At 49.6% G+C, this 8703-nt stretch overlaps 1 long non-coding RNA gene across 7 annotated transcripts in view; it reads right to left on the reverse strand.

The window, feature by feature from the left end:
- Positions 1 to 3613: 3613 nt before the first annotated feature.
- The window catches only part of LOC102494579 (uncharacterized), a 6616-nt gene continuing 1526 nt past the window's right edge, over positions 3614 to 8703 (reverse strand). The window contains exons 2-5 of one of the 7 annotated variants that reach the window (XR_001371398.1): positions 8252 to 8336; positions 4975 to 5211; positions 4466 to 4620; positions 3614 to 4255 (exon numbers count right to left, since the gene is read on the reverse strand). This is a non-coding gene — a long non-coding RNA (uncharacterized LOC102494579). Of the gene's footprint in view, positions 4256 to 4465; positions 5212 to 7105; positions 7197 to 8251; positions 8337 to 8703 lie in introns of all 7 variants that reach the window. The other 6 variants (XR_003546768.1, XR_003546769.1, XR_003546770.1 and 3 more) reach the window with 6 other exon arrangements.

Consider the following 8703-nt stretch of genomic DNA (forward strand, 5'->3'; position numbering starts at 1 on the left):
TTCCTTCTCTCTCTTTCTCTGTCTCTCTCTGGTCAAATTAAAATAAATGAATGAATAAATAAAATTAAATAATTTTTAAAATAAAAAAAATTTAAAAAGAAGTAAAATTCCATCACTCCACCCTAGCTTATTATTGGTCACATGGACCAACGACTGCAGGCAGGAGTCGCCAGGGTATCTTGTACAGCTGTCACTGACTTAGTCATTCAGCGGGGCCAGCAGTCAGTCAGCGTAATGGCTGTGGCTGGACTCCCACGTAGTCGACCGCGGTTCGTGACCCAGACCTGGTGGCTTAAACTCACACCGGGCGCGTGTGCGTGCGTGCCCAAGATCCCGAGAGGAGAATGGAGGAGAAGGGATTGCGGCGAGGCCATCCCCCCTGGGGGGGGGGATTTCTCACTTTCTGTCTCTCTGTCTTTCTGGTGAGTGCACACGTCCAATAGCAAAAACCTCTCCAAAAAAAAAAAGAAATAGTCACTCAGCAATTAGAAATGCAGACTGTAGCCATAAGGGCCCATTTCTGCCAGGCACAATGCCAAAACCTGTGCCGTTGGTCACAGGCGGTGCTCTTAGACTGTCCTGAAAAGGCAGCTTGAGTCATCCCTGACCTAGGAGGGGATACCTGACTGCTCAGGGGCTCAGAGAATGCCACAGCAGCAGACAGAAACCCGGGAGGGGGAGTCACCCTGTCACAGCACACCCCAGGTGCCCGCTGTGTGGAAAGTGAAGGTAGTTGTAAGGTTCCATGTGATTCAACTAAAGTAGATAAATTGAGAAAAAGAATCTTGCTGCAGTAGCACAGACACAGACGGAGCCCATCCCGTTGCAGCCCAGAAGGCCGGGCACTGAGTGGACACACCACGCTAGAGGACCCACGCTCGCACTTCTTGTGCCGGTGTGTTGCTAATCAATACTTACGCACTGAATATTGACGGACAATCAGTAGATCAGCTTACACTGTGGTTTGTTTTCTTCTCACAGCCGTCTCTAAGCAAATACTAAAAGACTGACCCAAGTTGGCAGCACTTCCTTCGGGAACTTCACTCCAAACTCCACAAGGACCTAGAGGAGAAACCGGGACTGGGGGGCAGGGGTGGCGGGGAGACAGGAAGAAAAGGAAGTGACTAGGGCCAAGGGAAGCGAGGAAGAAAAGAGGCCCTTAGTGTGCTTTGGCTTCGGGCCAACCGCTTTGCCCGGACAACAAGCAGCTTCCACGAGGGGCACAGGGAAGACGCGGTGGACTCGCCGCAGCTCCCACGGAAAAAGCCCAAGCGCAGTCGCGCTGGCCGGGGGACTGTCCTTGGAGCTCAGCCTGAGAGGTGGCAGGGAGCAGGCACCAGGGCGCCAAGGGAGCGTCCTGCAACCCTATGGTGAGGCATGGGGTCAGCAGTGTGGGGGAGACCGGCCTGCAGCGGCAGCGAGCCCCAGCCCCATTCTGCTGGGCACGCTGCGGTCTCTGTACAGGGCGCCCATTCGACATGAACCGCCCACGCCGCCCTCTGCTCCTGCGAAGTAAAACTGGTGGAGGTTCACCTGTCGGAAGTACTTTGGCGCCAGAAGTGCCTCCTCCCCCAGGAGAGAATTCCTGACCTTGCTGTTTGTGCTTTCGAAGAGTCCAGAGCTGCTAGTCCTGCAGGGGTCAGCCTTGTGCCAAAAATGCACTTTCCAGCGGGACAAGGGACTGACGCTGCCTCTCCACAGCCCACGCGGCGCTCCTGTGCACGCTCTGTTCGTGTCCACGGAGCTCCTGTCCCTGGGATCACCCACGTGCCTGGAACCCGCAGCGCTCTGCCCTCTCCAGCGTCCCCCCACCCTCCCAGGCAGGCCCTCCTGTCCCAGGGGCCTTCTATGGAGTTCTGGGCAGACCTCTTGTCTGCCAGCCGACAGCGCCCCTTCGCTGCTTCAAGCCCTACTTGGCTCCAGGTCCGCAAGAGGCAGAGGAGTACTTGGGCAGTCTGTGGGGTCTGCGAGGCCAGAGCTGCTTCGGAAGGCCAGGGTTGGCAGCGGTGAGCGGCCAAGGGACTCATGTGGAAGATCTTTTGCCTGTATGGTTTCCCTTACTTTGCCTCACCAGCATGGTTCACTATTGGTGCAATTTTTAAGGAAAGTTTTTAGTTTTTGTTTTAACTTGCAGTTGGTATTAACAAAGTTATACACTCATGCATCCTTCGAAATTATCCAGTATAAGACTCCTCACTAAGGTGACTTCAGGCTGGGGAACAGCGGTTGGTGTAATGGCTATGTCGTTGGACTCCCATGTAGTCGACTGTAGGTCGAATTCCAGACCTGGTGGCTTAAACTAACACTGAGAATGTGTGCGTGTGTGCCCAAAATCCCAAGAGGAGAATGGAGGAGAAGGGATTGCCGCGCGTGGCCGGGTGATTTCTTGCTTTCTGTCTTTCTCTGACTTTCTGATGAACATGCATGCCCTATAGCAAAAAACTTCTCCCCCACAAAAAGCAAACAAACAAACAAAAAAGGCTGAGGAACAGGCTTGAAGGGATTTGGAGCGCAGCCCTGGCCCTGACGTGCAGCGGCCAGCTCTTTTCACCAGCACTCTGACATCTGCACCCTCTGGCCTGTGCACCCCTCTTCCCAGACCTCCTCCATCCCCCAAAGGCAGGAGGTAGGGATATTGAGCATACTGACAGCTAAAGGTCAAGATGGTGTCTTAGTGGCTAAGTTTTCACATAGGAAAAGCTGGTTACATTGGGACTCAAAGCAACTATAGCGAAGGGCAACAGTTTCTATTTACTAACTACAATAAGAAGTACCTTCTGATAGGGTCTGATGACTCCACAAAGAATGGGGTAATAAATTATCCAACCATGTAACCATTTTCTATAGCACACTTCCCTATCAAAAAGCCAGCCCCCTATTCAGACACAAGATATAAACCTTAACCTAAGGCCCCTCACTGGTAACCCACTTCTGAGACCCCTTCCTGCCTGGGAGTTGTTCTTCCTTCTCTCTTTCTTAGTAAACTCTGCTTTATTTCTTTGTCCACATCTCTAATTTTCATGAGCCTGAGGCAAGAACCTGGTTATCTCTAGCCCTGAATCCAGCATCGGTGCTGGCCTAGCCATCCTCATATACCCATCACTAAGGCCACATTAGGGGTCCTGTATGTCTTAGCCACCAGCAGGCTGTGGAAGGACATAGTTGGATAATGGTTCTCCCCTAGATTCACAGATGTCTCAGGACCAAAGGCTCTCCATGTGTGGCAGGCTGCATGGTGGGCTTTGGATTAAGAAGCATCTGACTCCCAAACTTCACCAACCTGATCAGACATCACCTGGGAAATGATGGAGGAAAAGGATCCAATCAGATACCAAGGCTGTAGGGTTTAGGCTAAACTGATTTATCAGGTCTAGACACTGCAGAGGTGAACATGGAAGTCAGAAACTCAGGGCCTTGCTGAGAAGAGAGTTCAGGGAGGCTGAATGAAGTTTGTTACAAAGAAAAATCTTTGTCATGAGCAGCCCTGCCCCTTCCTAGCAAAATAGAACACAGCAGGAGTTAGCAGAGGGAGTTGCAATTTATGTCCCTTTCTTGGGGTTGCAGGAAGAAAGGTGTGTCAAGAGAGCAGGGAATTAGTCCAGGATTCGAGTCATGTCTTTCCGCAATGCCAAGGCTTTATTCACAAGTGCTCTAGCTCACGACCAAGCCTAGCAGGAAAAAGGACAGGGAGTTGTGAGCCTGCTTGAGGCCAGTGCTGCCCCACACCAAGAGCCCACCCAGAGTCATCCATGGGAGGGAGCCATCTTCATGAACCCTCCATCCAGTGCTCGTGTCAGCAATGTGGCATCATGGCAGATCTCGGCCAAGCCTCCCTCATGCTGCAGTGGAGAGTGCCGGTCCTACACAGGCTGGCCGGAGTCCCAGTGCCTCCAGATCCTAGTGAGCCCTGCGAAGTGAGTGCTGGAGCTGCTCCGGCTGGCACACGTAGGTGGCCAGAGAGAACGGCCTGGGGCGGTCTGAGTGCCAGCTCCTGTGCCTTGCCCTATGCCAGGCCTTGTCTTTGTAGCCAGTTGGGTTATCAGCAGCCCGTGGTTTGAGGAGATGCAGTTTATCTGAGTGGTTGAGGCAGGTAGTTTATGCAGGTCTTTGAAAGCAGACAAGTTGTTTATGAACATCTGTGAAAGCAGTCAGGTAAATATGGTCCAAGTGTGTTGATTTCGAAGACTGTGGTGGTGGGTACTTAGCACGAGGAGGGCCACTGTGAGCCATGCTCTATAGAATGAGAAACTCTGCTCTGAAGAGAGGAGAGATTCTTTAGCTCGGTGTGCAGTCTCACATCCCATTAGTCACACGTTTCCCTCCAAATAGCAAGTGTTTTCAGGAGACCTGTCCTGGGGCCAGTCCCATCACCTCATTGTTAAGGGAAGCACCATGGCCAACTGTGCGATTCTAATCACGGCCTGGCAGCATAAAGAACATGTATGAGCCTGCCCCGAATCCTTACCAGGTGGCGAGACTGCAGTGTGAGCATGGCCCACTGGGGAATGCTTTCTGGTTTGTATGCCTCTTTACGGAGCCCTCCCAGGCCAGATGTTCTCATCTTGGCGTCGTTTGGTTATCAGCTTGTCGCGGCTTGTGGCTATAGTTGGCATACATATCCTCCGGAAAATTAAAACAAACAAACAAACATAACAAGGCCTGTTCTTTGTATAAGCTTCCTGGATGCCCTTTACTTTTACTTTTAAGTGAGTGAACTCCCAATACCCAAAACCAAACATAAAAGATGCTTACTTGGCCCTGGTGGAGTGTGAGGAAGTCCTGTGGGTCCCACCAGCCTGTCGACTGTCCTATCAGTTCTTTTCCCAGTGCCCTGAGCCTCCTCCTGCAGCCCCTCCTCCTGGCAGCAAGCTCTTGATTAGCACTGAAACCTCCTGTCTTCTTGGAGAGGTGCTGCCAGAGAAAAAGTCTGTTCCTCCCCCAGGGAGGTGACCATCACCTCTTTGCATTACTCACTCTTTCAGCTCTCTAGTCATCCTTGGCACACATGAGGTTGCCAGGTCATCTAGAATAAGCCCTACTTATCCACCCCTGCGCAGGGCTGCTCTTTCTGATGACACCCAGCAAATGCAGAGTGGATTTGCTCAGAGGAGATAAGTGAAGGCAGCAGACTTTGTGCCGACTGTCTTGATGTTCCTGCAGACGATGCAGCATGGACAACGGATGTCTCGGTGGTGGGAGGACATTCACAAACTTTATCCAGTGAAGTGTTGGAAATAAAAGGCAAGAAAAAGCTGACAGTGAATGAAGTCTCAATGAAGGGTCTCAGGTTCGTCTGCAAGACTTTGAATAAGAGCTAGGAATGATAATGATAGGGACCAGCAAGCAGCGTAATGGTTATGTCACTGGACTCCTACGTACTCGACCACAGTGTGAGTCCCAGACTCAGTGGTGTAAAACTCATGCTGTGTGTGTCTGTGCCCAGGATCCTGAGAGGAGACTGGAGAAGAGATTACAGCTGGACCATCCTCCCCGAGGGGTGATTTCTCACTTTCTGTCTCTCTGTCTGTCTCTGTGTTTCCAGTAAATGCACATACCCTATAGCAGGGAAAAAAAAAAAAGAAAGAAGGAAAGAAAGAAAGAAAGAAAGAAAGAAAGAAAGAAAGAAAGAAAGAAAGAAAGAAAGAAAGAAAGGAAGGAAGGAAGGAAGGAAGGAAGGAAGGAGGGAAGGAAGGAAGGAAGAAAAAGAAATAATAATGATAAAACAAAAAGTAGGGTATCAAACAATGTTCTAATACTGTAGCCCAGCTGGTGGGTGCAAGTGGGTGTGCCCAGGCTCATATTAATTTCCTGGGGCTGTCATCACAAATGGTCACCAACTATAATCATTTGTTCTCTTGAAGTTCTGAAAGCCAGACCTGAAATCAAGGCATCTACTGGACCAGGTTCCCTCTGAGGCTGTACAGAAGTCCCTTCCTTGCCCTGCTCCGGCCTCTGCTGATCACCACGGTCCACAGTGCTCCTGGCCTGTGCCATCACTGTGGTCTCTGCCTGTCATCACATAGCCAGCTCCCTGCTTCTCGCTCCACAAGGCCTTCCTGTGGGGCAGCAGCCATTGGGTTTAACAGGTGATGTGACTCCAGTCCCAGGCCAGAGAGTTGAGACTCTGAGGAGTTGCTGGCCCAAGTCCTAGAGTCTGAAGGCCCAAGAACCTGGAGCCCTACTGTCTGGGGACAGAAAGAGAAGAGGAGAAGGATGTCCCAACTCAGGAAGAAAGAGATAATTTCCCATTTATTTGTTTTGTTTGTTTGTTTGTTTTTGTTGTTGTTGTTGTTCTGTCTGGGCCCTCAAGTGACTGACAACCACAGCCCACAGCTAGTGAGGCAGATCTACTTTACTCAAACTATTAACACAAAGCTAATCTCTTTGGGAAGCATCGTCACAGGCACACCTAGCATAATATCTTCTCTGCTATCTGGGTACCCCTTAGCTCATTCAAGTTGACACCTAAAATTAAACAACACAGAGTTCAATGGCAGTAAACTGGGATACAGTAAAATGAGAGGTGTAGGACACTAAGATATTTAAAAGTTTATATGCCAGGGCTGGCCCCATGGCTCAGTGGGTAATGGAGATAAGCCCCACATAGATGACTACAGTTCAAATCCCAGCCCTGACAACTCGAAAAACACAGCAGGTGCTTGTGTGTGCATGCTCCAAATCCTGACATGATGGGGAAATAGAAGAAGGAGTGTGCTGTTACGCGGTCCCACTGGGGAGAGCTTTTTCTTCTCTCTCTCTCTCCTTCTGTCTCTGTCTCTCTGTCTTTCCGGCTGATGAGCACACATGCCCTCTGGCAAGAGAAAAAAGAAAAAGAATGAAACAAAGAAAAAGAAGGGAAGAAAAAGTTTATATGCAGCTTAAGGGAGAGAAGACTATAAGCAAGTACCTGCGAAGTGTCTCTGCTTGGGGTATTTCTTCCCCAGACTTCGTGTTACCATCAGGTGGGTTTTATAGCCACAGCTATGAAGTGAGAAATTAATCTACCATGTCCCATTATTTAAGTAACTCACATAGCAAGGGGGAAGAAATGGGATTTTCCTGTACCTAAGCCTGACAGGGAAGATAGCCAAGGTAGGCAGCATACCTTAAACTGAAACTGAGCAGGCTGGACAGAGATGGAGATGCCAAGAAGGCATCTGTGTTCTGAGGCAGAGTCGGGACACGGGTCAGGCTTTCTGAGGGGTTACAGAGGAGAGAGTGAAGGTAAGAGAGATGAAGGCTGAAGACTTGATGTCAGTTACCAAGTACCATGTGTGAGGGTGGAAGTGCACAGTTGTCAGAGGTGGTTTAAGTTTCAGGAAATGCTCTAGAAAGAGCAAGTTGGGGGCCAAAGTTGGAGTGGTGAGCTAAGGCACTGGACTCCCTCTTGGCCAAATGTGGTTCAAGTCCCAGACCTGAAGACTTTCTCTCTCTCTTGTGAACATGTGAGCCCTATAGCAAATTTAAAATTACTATTATTACTAATAATAATAAATAAAATTAAATAAATTTTCTTTTTTTTCTAAAGAGCAAGTTGAGGGTCAGCAGGCCAGCAGGTGGCATGGTGGTTAAGGTGTTGGATCTCACCTGGTCAACTCCGCGGTTGGCCTCCCAGACCCAGTGGTCTGAAAAAATATGTGGATGCATGTGTGTCAATGCTCAAAGTCCTGAGAGGAGAATGGAGCAGGGATTGTGGTGTGGCCATCCCCCTGAGGGTGATTTTTTACATTCCCTCTCTCTGCTTCTCTCCAATGAGTGCATGTGCCCTATGGCAACAAAAAAAGAAAAAAAGAAAAAAAAAAGGAAAGAAAGAAAGAAAAAGAAAAGAAAGAAAAGAAAAAGGGAAAGAAAAAGAGAAAGTGAATAAAGAAGACTAAGAAGAAAGAAAGAAAAAGAGCAAGTTGGAAGAACACTAAATGGAATTGATAGTTTGTTTTCAGCTATTTTTAGTTTATAGCAGAAACAAGAGACAATGGGGCACAAAGTTCCAGAATTGTGAGTGAGCAGGTTTTTCTCCTCCAGGAGGTCACTTGGAATGCTGCCCTACAACACTGCAGTGTCTGCACTTACTCATCCAAACAATCACTCCCAGAGGTGTCGGGGAGGCACAGCCTTTCCTGAGGATAGAACCCTAACTCTGTCGGTGGTACGTGGGCTCCAGCTCCCTAGCATGGCTGTGAGAATTAAGTGACAAATGTAACAAAACACCTAGCAGATCTATACTGTCCCCTTCCCCTGTCCTCACACACACACTGGAATACCGGATCCTTGACCAAGTCCTCCCTCTGAACCTCGGTTCCTCTGCTGAAATCCCAGGATGTCCAGATTTGGCTCACCTAAGGAGCAGAAAGCAGTAAAGATCAGAAAGGACCAAACTCATGTTCATGGAAATGTCTGAGAAATTGCCATGGGCATTTCCCCTTGAAGAGTCGAATCCGTCCAGGAGCAAAAGAGAGAAAAGGTACAGGACTACAAGGAGAGCAGGCAGCTCTGCCTCGGATCAGCTGCGGAGACAGACACAGAGGGTAACTGTGAAATGCCACAGCACCCTGAAGTAGCCCTGCTTCCTTTCCCCGAGTGCCCAGACACGCTCGCCACAACCACTCATGGCTGAGAGCTCCACACCAAGCCATCCTCACCTCCTGGCAGCCCCACTTCTTAGCTCACCTCTAAACAGCAACGGCTGAAGTGACACCCCCCCCC

Source organism: Tupaia chinensis, unplaced genomic scaffold (genome assembly GCF_000334495.1).
Source record: "Tupaia chinensis unplaced genomic scaffold, TupChi_1.0 Scaffold139513_1, whole genome shotgun sequence".
NCBI lineage: Eukaryota > Metazoa > Chordata > Mammalia > Scandentia > Tupaiidae > Tupaia > Tupaia belangeri.